The sequence below is a fragment of the Nesoenas mayeri genome (assembly GCF_963082525.1).
Source record: "Nesoenas mayeri genome assembly, chromosome: 5".
In the NCBI taxonomy this organism is placed as follows: Eukaryota; Metazoa; Chordata; class Aves; order Columbiformes; family Columbidae; genus Nesoenas; species Nesoenas mayeri.
Window position 1 is genome coordinate 6,242,321 of NC_137548.1, and position 13,460 is coordinate 6,255,780.

General features: G+C 43.3%; 1 protein-coding gene across 3 annotated transcripts in view; it reads left to right on the plus strand.

The window, feature by feature from the left end:
• Window positions 1-3,326: 3,326 nt before the first annotated feature.
• The window catches only part of PPM1A (protein phosphatase, Mg2+/Mn2+ dependent 1A), a 31,219-nt gene continuing 21,085 nt past the window's right edge, over window positions 3,327-13,460 (plus strand). For all 3 annotated transcript variants that reach the window (XR_013922146.1, XM_080344726.1, XM_080344727.1), the window contains exon 1: window positions 3,327-3,748. The gene's annotated coding sequence lies outside the window, so the exon portion shown is untranslated. The remainder of the gene's footprint in view (window positions 3,749-13,460) is intronic.

Consider the following 13,460-nt stretch of genomic DNA (forward strand, 5'->3'; position numbering starts at 1 on the left):
ATCCTCCTGCCTGCAATAACCAAGTGCGCATAAGCGGTAAACATCTATTTAAATACATAGATTTTTTTTTTAGAAATACTCTTGGCAAATACCATCCATCTAAAGACTTTCTATTTTAAGTTTTAACAGGAAGCAGAAAAAAATCCCCTAAAAAATAATATTATCTAAAAATATCCTGTGGAACAGCACATCATTCTAAATATGCTTTATTATGCTAGTAGGAACTTCTTTTTCCAAACAGTGAAAGATGATTCTCGTCAATAATTCAGTCATGGTTTATGATGCAGTGTTGAAAGAGTTTTGCAATGGTTCTTGTTCATGTCTCCTTGACTGTCCCCATCAGCTATACCCCATGTTGATCTACAGCTAAAGGGAAAATAAAGAGTTGTATGCCGGGAGATGTAGTCACATCAGCTACAAATATCCATAGCAGAGACATATGTTCCACACAGCTGTTTCATCCTAATTAGATGTGATGTTTGAATTTCTTGTAAGTTTTTATCACCATTGTCAGTACAACAGGCCAGGCAACACTAGGAAACTAAGTAAAAGTTACACTTTAAGAAAACACTGTGGTAATTTGACTCCATCCAATCTCCCAAGAAAAACATATAAATAGAAAATGACAGCAGCAAACTCTCTGCTGTCATTACATTCCTGCAGCTTAAAACTAGGGCATCACAAAAAAAAAAAATAGAAATAAAAAAAAAAGGCAAAAAGCTGGGCCATGTTTTCATTCACATTTATTAAAAAGAAAACACACACAAAACTACAGCTGTAGGTGACATACAATCTAAATGAAATCTACAGCTGTATATAATTCGAAGTGTTAGGAGAGATTTATTGAAGCGGAAAAGGAGGGTGAAAAATTAAATTTATGTATGTATAGAGGTTAAAGCAGCATGACACATACAGGAACAATTCCGTGTAATCTCTACCTTGCCTGTACATTGCGGATGCTTTTTTGGGGAAAAAAAAAATGCAGTTTTAAAAATCTGAACTGCATCAAGATTGTAACTAATTGTCTTTGGATACCAAGGGGAAATTCTAAATTGCATTGAGGAAGATTATGGGAATTACTCCAATTACTTCCAAAACCTCCCTTTCATTGTGGAACATGCTGCATATCGAATCATTTTGGTTGGAAGAGCCCCTCAAGATCATCAAGTCAAATCATATATTCAGCTTCCCCCCACCCCCCAACATATTTTCTGAACATTTTACATTTAAATCCCCTAAAAGTTTATTTCCACGAACAGATTTGGCTGTATCTAAATACAGTTCAAAGGCCTGAAACAGTTAATACACACCCAGCACCACTGATGGTGTTCAGTGTCATGCTAACAAACACGATTAGGGTGAACACAGCGAGATCGGCTCCAAACATACCATTCAAACACAGTCAGCACTGAAACTGGAGATTTTGTAATCACAGTGAAACACAGCCGAGTTTATCTATGATGGGAAAGCCCTACAACAAGGGTTTTGTTGTATTTTTTACAGCTCTTTTAGCTATCTCTGGATAGGGCTTTTCTGGTTTTGTAGGTCTTATCTGTGCAAGAGTCCTCAATTAAGTGCCCTGGGTCGTTGGCACCCTTGGGTTGGGGCTGCACCAATTGTTTTCTGCAATGGCTGGGGGAACACAACCAGCAATTTGAGCACCTGATGAACATTGACTTTAGGGAAACCTTAACATATGGGTGCTTGCTCTGATTGCTGTTTAAGATGGAAACTGTCTAAAGTCGACAACCTTCCCGATTCTTTAGCTAAGTACCCACTTCACCTCTCCCCAGCTCTCTTCAGTATATCTCCCTCTGTGGTCAATTCTTCACCCAGAGGGTGCTGGACACTGGAACAGGCTCCCCAGGGAGGTGTCACAGCCCCAAGCCTGACAGTGTTCAAGAAGAGATTGGACAACACCCATAGACACAGAGTGTAAACTTTGGGGTTGTCCTGTGCAGGGACAGGAGTTGGACTCAATGATCCTTGTGGGTCCCTTCCAACTCAGGACATTCTATGGTTCTATGAATTCCTTCTTCACAGCCTCTCAACTACCATGCATCCCCCAAGCCTCTAAAAGCACTCCTTATCGCATCCACCCCACCTTCAAAAAAATCCCAAAGCTCCACTGATGTAACCGTGGTTTGCTGGAATTGGCCGCACAGTGTGTCCACCCTCCCAGCCCCAGGTCACCTTCTCCCAGCCAGGCCCCGCTCTCACCACGGCCTCCTTCAGCATCTTGTTAGAATCATAGAACGGTTTGGGTTGGAAGGGACCTTCAAAGCCCATCCAGTCCAATCTCTGCCATGAGCAGGGACATCTTCACCAGCTCACGTTGCTCAGAGCCCCGTCCAGCCTGGCCTGGGATGTCTCCAGGGATGGGGCATCCACCACCTCTGGGCAAACAAAGCTTGCGCCCTAAATTTGTTCCCTGAAGACTGGGGGGGAGTCACTCCCCAAACATGCTCCCATTCCTTTTGTCGACAGACCATCCTTCATCAAAGGGCAGCTGAAAATCATGGGATTACTAAACCTATTACGCGCTCATTGCCTCAACTCGCAGCGGATTTTGCCAGCAGTTGTGCTTTCAGCAGGGAAGCCCGCGGGGCTCAGGCCGAGGCGGCTCGGGGGTGATCCCAGCGCGTCCCTTGGGCCCTGCCCGCCGCTTTGGGGACGGGACACGAGCGGGGCGGCTCCTCCTCAGCCTGTCCCCGCCGAGGCGGCCTCCGGAGGGACACGGGACCCGCTGCTGAACCCCCTGCGCTGGGACAGCTCCCCGCCCCCCCGCTTCTCCCCTCAGCGAAGGGGGCGGGGCCGATGACGTCTTCGCTCCCCGCCCGAGCTCGTGCTTCTCCCACGCGCTCTGCTCATGCTCAGTGCGGTCCGGGGTGGTGGTGGGGTGTGTGTGACGACAGAACGGAGGATGATGTAATACCTGTAACGGCCTCGTGCCGGGCCTCCCCGCTCCCGTCTTTAGAGCCCCCCCCCCCCCCCCCCCCAACATCCGGGTACCCCGCCCGTTACGCCAGGGGCGGGTTTTTGTCCTAAAAAGCGGCGTTTGGTGTTGTGATTCCTTTTTAACCGGGGGGGGGGAAGGGTGGCCGGCGCGTGCGCACGCGCTGCCGGCGCGGGCGGGGGAGGGAACGGGCGAGGGAGCGCGCGCCGCGCTCGCTCCCGCCTCTCCTCCTGCGGCGCGCGCGCGGTGGCCCCGGCGGAGGGAGAGGGAGGGGGAGGGGGAGGGTAGCGGCGGCGGCAGCAGCAGCAGCGGCAGCAGCAGCAGCAGGCGCGCGCGGCGGCGCCTCACGTGCGCCTGCGCAGAGGGGAGGAGGCGGCGGCGCAGTGCGCGCGTGTGTGACTGCGCGAGCGGCGGGGGCGCGGACGACGCTCCGCGGGGCTGCGCGAGTGGGCGCGGAGCTCGGGCGGGCGGGAGGGGGCCGGGGAGGGGGGGACCGGCGGCGGCCGAGCGGCGAGCGAGGAGGGGGGGAGAGCGGCGGGGGCGAGATGAGCGCTGGGCTCCCCCTGGGCAGAGAGCCGCCCTCCGCAGCCGCCGCCTGTGAATGAACTGAGGCGAGGCCGCCAGCCGGGTGCCCCCCTCCTCCTTCCCCTTGTCCCCGGGCCGGCCTGCCCGCCGCCAGTCCCACCGCGGACGTCCTCGCCTGCCCCCGGCCTCCCTGCCCCCACGCACCTTCGGCAGCGCGGAGCGCGGCCCTGCCCGCCACAACCGGCTCCGTCCGCCGCGGCCGGGGCGGTAAGTGGCGCAGCGCGGTGCGGGGCCTCCGGCGGGCCGGGCCCGGGCGGGTGAGGGGGCGGCGGTGGCGGGCCCAGGCTGCGCTGGAGCGCCGCGTCCGCAACGCCTGGGCCCCGGGGCCTGTAAACAAGCGGGGGCGGCCTGCGCGGGGGCCGCTCTCCCTGTGGGCTCCGCGAGAGGGTGGCGGGGAGGCCGTTCCTCCCTCCCGGCTGAGGAGCGAGGCGCCATCCCCAGCGGCAGCAGCTGGTGCCGGGGCGGCGGGAGGGAGGGAAATGGGAAAGGGGGTGCGATCTCGCCTGGGATGCTGCTCCTGGGAGCCCCTTCCCCTCCCCGGGGCTGGGGGTGGCCCCGCTGCGCAGCCCCTGCATTGCGGGGTGGGGGTGGCATGGCAGCCCCCGGGCTGGGCATGGGGGCAGAAGGGGAGGAGGAGGAGGGTGAGTTGAGGGTTTGGGGCCTGGCTCAGGTAACAGCAGCTTTCCCTTTCCCTCTTCGCCCTCACCCCCCCCTTCCTTGGCCTATTCAGAGTTCATTTAATAATGGCTATAAACAGCCTCCTCTCCCATCGCCACCCAAACGCTTGGGGCACGGCACTGAGAAAAAAAAATATCTATTTATATCTGTTTATAAAGCACCCCACCCTGGCGAGGGTCGGAGCATCAAGCACTCCCCACATAGTGACATTATTATGCAGCGGGTGATTTTCCCTTGCCAACGCCTTTCGGGTGTTTAAAGTTTTGAGGGAGATCTCGCTGCCTTTGAAAACAATGTCGTGAGCAAAGGTTACGCCAGTGATCTGTCATAGCATGCGTGTTAGAAGTAGGCAGAAGAAAATGCTCTCCCCGATTACAGAGGTAGCCAGTGATGTACTGGATAATCGATTTGGACTTGCATGTTAAATGCCAGAGGTTCTGAGCATAAATCTAACCTTTTTATTACATTAGCTTGTATTATAGGAGATGTAATACAGCTTTAAGACTGGCTGCACATTAATAGTTTCAGAAGAAGTGATTTTGTGTGAATGTGTATATATTTATTTAGCACAATTAAAATATTTTAGTGTTGCCATGTATATGGCAAAATTTTGTTGGTTGCAAAACTAATGTTTAAGTTTACAGTAGTACTTGAGAAGAACTAATTTTCTTGGAGTGGTACTTTTTGTCAAATGAGAAAGTGCTGGTCACTCTGATGGCCTGTGTTGTAACCTTAACATTTGGGGTCCTTTATGTCCTACAAAGGAATTTATTTTTATTTAAGTAGAAGGCAGTTTTAGATCCTGAGAGCAGTAGGTTTGAAGATAGGTTATATGTTTTCCTGAGGTTGTGATGTTTAGCATCACAGCAAGTAGAATCATTTTATAAAGTAGAAGTTCTAACTCTTGTGATTTGAAGAAATTACTTTCCCAATGTGAGCCACTGTAGCATTTTCCTGAGCCTGTACGTGTGCTGTTTCAGAGGCTTGGTGGCTGAAGCAGGATTTGTGAAGGACTAGTGAAACTGAAGCGAGACGGCTGCTGTTACTCAGAACCCTGTGTGAATTGCCAAATGACCAAGAATTGTGCAAGTTCTACCCGCGTTTCTTCTCTGATAGCTTCCCTTCTGTTACTTTTCATAGTTTTTCTATGAATAACGTAAGAGGTGGGGGGTGGAAAAGCACGTGTTAGGACAGTTTCACATTTTACCTATCGAATCAGAGTAAGAGTCAAAGGGAAGGTGTTGAAGGAGAGCACTTTGATGGGGGCATCAGCATTTTCCCTGGGGAAGGGACAGCTGTTCCAAAGCTTTCTCTTCCAGGCATTTCTGGGTCTACCTTTTGTATGAGGGACTGGGCTAAGAGTAAGAGACTTGCTGATGCATCATGCCACTTATTAATGTTTTCCTCGCAGACATAGATACCTGATAAAACCCTCTGATAAATGTAGCTTGTACTGGAGAGACCTGGTCTGTACTCTCACGCGTTTCTGGCATATTCATGTTTTTCTTCTATAGAGACAAGGCCTAATTCTGGTTTATAGGTTTACTCCTTTGGTTGGCGATTGTCTGGTAAATCTCTCCCCTTGAGGTACAGTAGAAAACGATACCAGTTTTCCAAGTATTTATTTAACTGTCTATGGGTGAGCTTGAGATACTTTTGTTGAAACTGAGGAAGAGAGATGGAAATGCCAAATGACTGGTGAAGCTTGCAGGTCTAAACAAGCAGAACTCACTTAGTGCAATTTGAATTAAAGCAGAATACAAAAAAAGGTTTTTTTCTGTAAAATCAAGCTAGTTGCTTCTTATCTGGAGTGCAGCTTATGCAGTGAAGTTGAGTCACTCTTGCTGAGATAGCATTTTAAGAACCGTCGTTAAAATGCTTAGATATTTAACTCTGACACAGTATAATTTGCAAACTTATGTAACTGGTATGTTTTTGAATGCAGCTGTCAATAAGAGATCTTACTGCACTTTTCCTTTCTAGTTAAAGTAGGAAATACAAAGCAGCTGCTTTCACAAGATGACCTAAAGTCTTTTAACAGTCATGTATTTCTTACTAAAATATTGACATTACTATTGACCTAATTTTTACGTGTTCAGGTGTATTCTGATGTAAATATACTTTTTTTACCCAATTGGCTAAGCAGAACTGCATTGCAATTAAGTGATTGAATAATGCAGATTGTGCTATTAAATAAGCAAGTTTTGGAATGGGAAGTACTGTAAAATAATTGTGTTCATTTCATCTCTGAAAACCTGCAACTCATTTTAAAGGCCAGAATAGTAACAGTGTTTGAAGTTAATAATGGCTTAGCATAGTTATACCTAAGCCAGACAACATTTATTCTTACTATTGCATGTGGCCTTTCTTAATTTTTGCTCTTTTCTCAGAAATCATACATCACTTTTACTTTTTTGAAACATTGATGCATCATCTGTAACTGTTTTTAGATGATGCAACCTGTAGTCTCATTTGTTCTTTCAAAAATTAAGCCCTGTTTGGATACTACTTTGTTGCTGAATGCTTCGTGATCTCTCTAGTTTTTGTCAGGTGATCCAAATTTCAGTTAAAAATACTAGGATAAGAAATAAACTTATGTAAAATTTAAACATGCTTAACTACAATGATCTTCATTGAAAGAATGGCAAATTGCAAAGTATGAAGTCCCTGTAAATGATACATAATCCCTGAAAAAATGCTGTTATTCTTAGGCTATTTAAAAGATCAAGGGGATATACAGAATATGTGATTTTTATGTCATTTTATGTATATTCCATTAGCCAATGTGTGTGAGCCATGATGTGGTGTGGATCACAGTGAAGATAGCTTCTTTAGATTTCTTCTGTTCTCTGTCTGTGAAGGAACAATTCAGGATTTATTAAGATTTAATATTGCTAGAGTAAATAATTTAAATCTTAAGACTAGGGAGAACGTTTAGACCAAGGAGATTGTAATCAGGGCAGGGGAAGCAAGCCAGTGTGATACCATGGGAGTGAGTAAACTTTTTTGGTGGTTGTTGGTGTTTTTGTTTTTTCCTTGATAGGGGTATTAAACTATCCAGCTGACTGTTACTGGTGTTAAACCAAGGCTGTAAAGTCTGTTTATCTATATTTCTATCTGCTAGACTCTGCTCTGTGTTAAACCATATACTAAGTTACACGTCTGTTATGTCTACATATTTTTCTTTTTTTCTTTCTTTATTTTTCTTTAATTTCTCTGTGTTTATACTGAACAGGCCTTTGTTTTACTGTGTGTTTGTTTGATTTTTTCTTTGCTTTCATGTACCCATAAAAGTAACTAATGGATATTTCAGCTTGCTACTGAAGTCTGAAAAATAGTGTATTTATAAATATGTGAAACAGTTGCTCAGATTTTTTTTAACATCTCATCTGAAAAGGTGTTTCTGTGTGACTAAAACAACAGAATAAAACTTTCTTCACCTACAGATATTTCCAATGAAGTACACTTCTGCTGTTTGGAGTGTAAATCTCCTGGCAGTATACTGGCAAAAGAGCATCTAAGAGCGATACAAAGGAAAAAACACAACTTGCTAATCATGTTTCAAATTGAAATGTAGAGAAATGCTAGGAGTTTACCCATAGAAGATAAAGTACAGTAGCCTCTTTATTGCTAACATCTTAGTTCTCAGTTCAGGTAAGAATATTTTAATAGATAAAATGGTCTCTGAAGTCTTCTAAGAAGACAGTTTACAAACCCAATAAGCTCAGGTGTAGCATGACTTGTGTTCTGATAGCTGGAGTTTCAATAAAGCAAAGCACCTAAATGTACCTATACTGATAGGCCACGTGCAGCTGAGTTGTGTGGGGCTGCTGTGGGGTGATGTTGCTCTCCTGTTTAAACCTCTTGCTGGATTGTGACCTAGAGGATGAAACATGCTTTTGTGTTTGGGTCTCAGCTGTAACTTGAAGGGATTTGCTCTATCTATACATACAATTAATTTTAATTGCCAACTCTACTTTTGTTCTGGAATTTGGATAGTAGCCTGTGTTCTTCTTGACCATATATCATTGCTATTTGTGCATAAAATTGCGCTGGTTTTTTTTGCTTGTGAACTACTCTAAAATGCAATAGCCACAAGAACTGTGTAAACTGCCTAAGGAATTCTCCAGCTGTGCGCTAAGTTAAGTAAAACCCAGTTTTTGGAAAGGTGTGCAGAATGTGGAAAAATGTGGGCAGGTAGAGGGTTAGTACCAAATTGTACTAACTAATTTGATGAAGAAGGAATCAGTTTCTATCAGTAAATAATTTTCTGGTTGCTCCAATCAATTATATTAAGTATTTGGACAGACGCTACATAAAAATCTTGTGCTGTTTCTCTCTGTAAAGAACCATTCTGAGGCTGCACATTGAGGCCTTGTGAGTTTAGGAGATGCTGGCATTAGCACTGCCTGGATTTTGAAGAACAGGTGAACACGATGGTGTCCTCAAGTTTGGACTCAGCACCGTCCTGCCTCGTTCCTCATAGGCAAACCTGTCAGCTCTGCACTGATAGTGAACTTGGTAACCAGCGTGACCCTTAGAAGAAAGCCTTCTGTCCTCAAAGTTATTGTCTGCATAAAAGTCTAAAACAATAGGGGCTTTCCTTTAGTTTCTTTTTTTTTAATTTATTTTCTATTTTTATGTAGTCTTGGGGGAAGAATCTGCTTTATAGCAGCAGTCATTCTCTATCCTTGTTCTTTTAATAAGATAGGAATGCCGAGGATGTGAGGGCAAAATAGCTTTGTAAATTAAAGCTCTGTGTGTGTACCAATGACCGAACTTGGGCTTTTCCTAAGCTTTGAGGATTTGACTTCCAGGTCTTAATGTGCTTCTGGCATAGTTTTGATGTCATTTCCTTGCAAGCAAAGCCAGGTTATAGCTGTACACTTCAGGACATTTCCTATTTTATTCCAAATTTATTCCCATGTGTAGTCATGAGGTTTGAAGTCTCCTCTATTCTGCTTTTCCTATATCCTCACCAGAATAGTGGTAATGTTGCTGAGGTTAGAACCCACAAATATTTTCATGTAAAATGAAGGGTCTGGAAAATTGCTTATGTACTTACATGGAATTATTTCATAATATTGAGTACTTGACTAAACAGGAAATTTTGGGGTCTTCGTGCAAATATCATGTAATCATTGGGCACATGCATACTGGCTGTGTTTTCTCTAAACAGTTTATTTTATTCTCAGACACTATCTATATAAACTTTATTTTCACTTGGATTTTTTAATTTCCATATTGATAAATAAATTGCTCATGAGACAAATCAGAAATAGGTAGGTGATGCTTATTGTTGAAGTTAGGAAGATGTGAAGTTTGAAAGCTTTAAATAATTACTTTAAAAAAAGAGCAGTGTCCTTGGTGAGCACTTGGAGAAACGATGACTAAAAATTGAAGAGGGTATAGTGTGATGATTCCTGTGTTCAGTTTTCTTTAAGGTATGAGAGACTGCGTTAACTTGGATTTCAAGATGTTTGTGGTGAGGTTATCGGTGAAACAGTATGACAGAAGGATAGTGGGATTCTACAGGAATTTGTACACACTACCACAGGCGACAATACCAAATTATGTTAACTGTAAAAATGTAGCAGTTTCCTGAGCTTCATAACCGCAGATGAGAGTGTGTGTGTGTGTGAGTGTAATTTTTTTGCTATATTTCAGGAATGGTTCAATTATTGCACTTGGTGTTCTGTTGTTTTTTAAATTATTGTTATTCAGGCCTCCCTTTGTTTTTGGAGTCTCAGTGAATAATCCCATTGGGACCTCTTTCCATTTAACATCTTTTTCCTCGTTTAACTAGGAAACAGTTTAACACTGACAAAGCTGAGTTGGCAGTAGCTTCACTTCAGTCTAGTGGCTTTTGAACCACCTGAACAGTCCTGGTCATTCCAATAAGTCATTCTGGTCTAGAAGCTTTTTACCCAATAACTTCTCTTTCCTCTTCTGAGTAGTGGCAGGACAGGCTAGGACTCCAATTCTGTCTTGATTTTTCTGAATAGGTTTAGCTGAACTTGGAAAAAAGGCAAATGCTTTTTGTTTTTTGGTCATGTAGTTGGTTGGTTGGTTTGTTTTTCTTACACAGAAATAGCAGTGGAATAGTGTGGTTCTTTGACTAAAGAAAACATCCATCTAGGAGTCTTCATCTCTCTTTTTATGGCAGGTATTGTTTGATTGATAATACTAGCAGTGAACAAAGATGTTGAGGCTTCAAGCTGCAAATAAGAGATAAAAAAAATTAAAGAACAGGATTTTTAAGCTATTACTTGAAGCATTTGATATGTTCAGATCTGTTCAATTCTTGGACTTTCAGTGGCTTCTACTCAAGTAAGAATTGTGAATTGGGGTCATGATGTCTAGGAGCAGGGTGATATTCTGTTAGATGGTAGATGAAAGTGGCAGGGCACTCTTGGTATTACAAATACTGGAGAAAATGGTAATTCAGCTTTATGACTTACTCTAGTCTTCTGTGTTGTCTTTTTTCAGTTTCTTTTTTTCCCATATTTTCTTTTTGGTGATACTATTGCTGTGCGTAGTTCGGCTGGAATAGCTGCATAGCACTGTGTACTCTTTCTGACATGAGCACTTTGGATGGAATTCTTATTTTCACTTGTTTGCCTTGCTCTTTCAAAAAAATTGGATCTCACTGCATCTCATTGATATAGAAAATGAAGCAAGGCCTTTCTTTCTCCGACTTCTGTCTGCATAGACTGCAGCTTCCTTGGATCTTCCAGCTCCTTTTTACAGAGCTTGCTTCAATGGGGCTTTGAATTTTGGCTGGAGTCGGCAGGAATTTGTGTGCTGTTAACAAAGCAGTTGTCTAATCTCTTTGTCTAAAATGGGTGTCTTTTTGTTTCTCTTCCAACACTTTTAAGTAAGAAATCTTTGGAAAATGAAGTATAACCAGAAAGGTGCTGAACTGAACACCAGCATGGGCATGTTTTCTGCTTATTAATGCTTACAAGCAAGGACCTTGGCTTTTTCATTCTCATACTGTTCAGACAGCAACATATGAATTTATGCAGAGCTACCTCATTGATTTTCATAGTACTTGTTAATCCCATCTTGGTTGTCTACACAGTTTTATGTGGTGATTGGGCTGCTTGTACTTTGATATTCCTGCCTGGTGTGTTGTTTTTTTTTTTTTTCTTATTCTTTCCCATCTCTAATTTGTAGTACAAATATTTAGAAAGAAGCAAGAATTCTCTTTGGGCCAAGAAGTATTACCTTAATTGTGTTCTGAGAGTGCCAGTCATGTTAGGATCCTGATGAGTGACTGCTGATTGTGGATGCCGGTCGTATCTCCTGTTAAAATCAATGTAGTGATTTTTTCTATTTGCAGCAGTGGTCCTAGCGATTCTGGAAAGAAGTTACTTCTTCAGTAACTGACCATAGAACAAAATGAAAACAACTCCATAAAGAAATCTTGAAACTATATCACCACCTTTCAAATTTCTGCAGGAGCAATTTGTTACAGAGATGAATTATCTTTCTTCAATGTCCAGGGCTTTTTCAAAAATCAGATTACATACATCTCCTTTGGAGGGAGTTTGAACCTCAGCCAGCATATATTCAGATCGAGAATAGCAGCTCCTAGTTTAACCTTGGAACAGGTTTTCTTGTCTGCAGCAAAGGTAGGCAGGAGCAGAAAAAGGTGTTTTAAGAAAAAGATGAAACATGTTGTTGGAGGGAGGGTGTTAACTTAGAACTGGTTACCTTCTGTGTTCCAGGAGACTTTTGGAGGCTTTAGCAATCCTCACCTGAATCCTCTCCACCCCACCATACACACACATGAAAAAGAAATTGACATAGGAAGACAAGTAGGATAAAATATTTTGCTGCTTATTACAGAAAGACATTCAGAAAGGCTGTTAGCTCCTGAGAATGAGAAAGAATTTTAAGCAGATGTTTTAAAAAACCAACCAAACAAACAAAAACCCCTTGCAAAACAATCTAACTCAGTGAAATGGCAGTGCCTGTGGCCCAGCGATCAACAGGTCAGAGCTCATGGGTGTCTGTATCAGGGGTGCAGTGGTTTAGGGCTTTCTGCTGTGCTATGAAGTTGTAATCACTGTTACGTATTACAGGGAGAGTGGGAGGGTGTGTGGGGAAAGGTTAAACAATTCATACTTTCCCTTGTACATACAGAGTCATTAACTTGCTTACGTTTGGGGTTCCTTTGCCCCTTGTCTCACTTGCGCCGATGTGTAGATATTCTTGCCTGTCTGAAGGCCTGTTTCTTAGGACTTTGATATTTCTCTCTTTATTCTCTTTAAACTAACCCTTCCAACTGTCTGCCTATTCCCTTTATCTGCCACAGGCCATAGCTCCTACATCTGTCCTAAAACAACTGGTTAATGTTATAATAAAATTTCTTACCCTTATGGGTGGTTTCTTCTTATGTTCTTCTATTTGCAATTGTTGTAATGAAATATAACACAGATTACAGTAACATGTCTGAGAAGTGAAGTGTTCTGGTGGGGAAATTGGGTATTAGTCCATGCTTATTAAAATAGCCCCATTTCTGTATTTTATTTCTTTTACTTATTTTTTGTGGGCAATTTGCGTTTCCTAGTTGGCCATGTAATCCTGTGTCTACATCAACTGTAATTTTCAATACTTCATTGATGTCATTGAACCGTGAGTGCCAGAACTCAATCCTATAGCCTCCAATAGTTTCAAAATAGTTTCATTGGCAAGGAGCTTTTTCATGACTTCATTCAGCCCATGACTGTGGTGTAATTATGTCTCCTCGTCTGCATGTTCTGTTTTATTTTAGTCATTCTTCCGATCCCTGGGATGATCTCTGACATGTTGTTTGTTTACGTTAATTGATTTGGGGCATCCAGTATGTACTGTCAGTTTTTCATTCAACAGGCACTAACTTCTGAAAATGTTTCCACGTTTGCACCGTTGCATGTAGACTGGTTACTTAAAGCTGGGGAAAAGTACCATGGATCAGATTGAAGTGATCAAATGTCCTTTTTCTATTCAGTAGCAGTCTGTATAATTTGGTGAGTTACTCTGTGTCCTGTAGTTCAAGTAAAGGTTGTAATCTCTCTTTATGGTGCTCATTACAACACACAGGGCATAATGTCACTTGGAGAATTGTTCCAGGAAATTAGAATATGGGGACATTTCTCGGCTTAGTTTGAATAAGTGCCTGTGACTTCAGTGTGGTTCATATAAGCAGCTTATCCTAGTGTAAGGAATACAACCCGAACATTGTTTGAAAAAG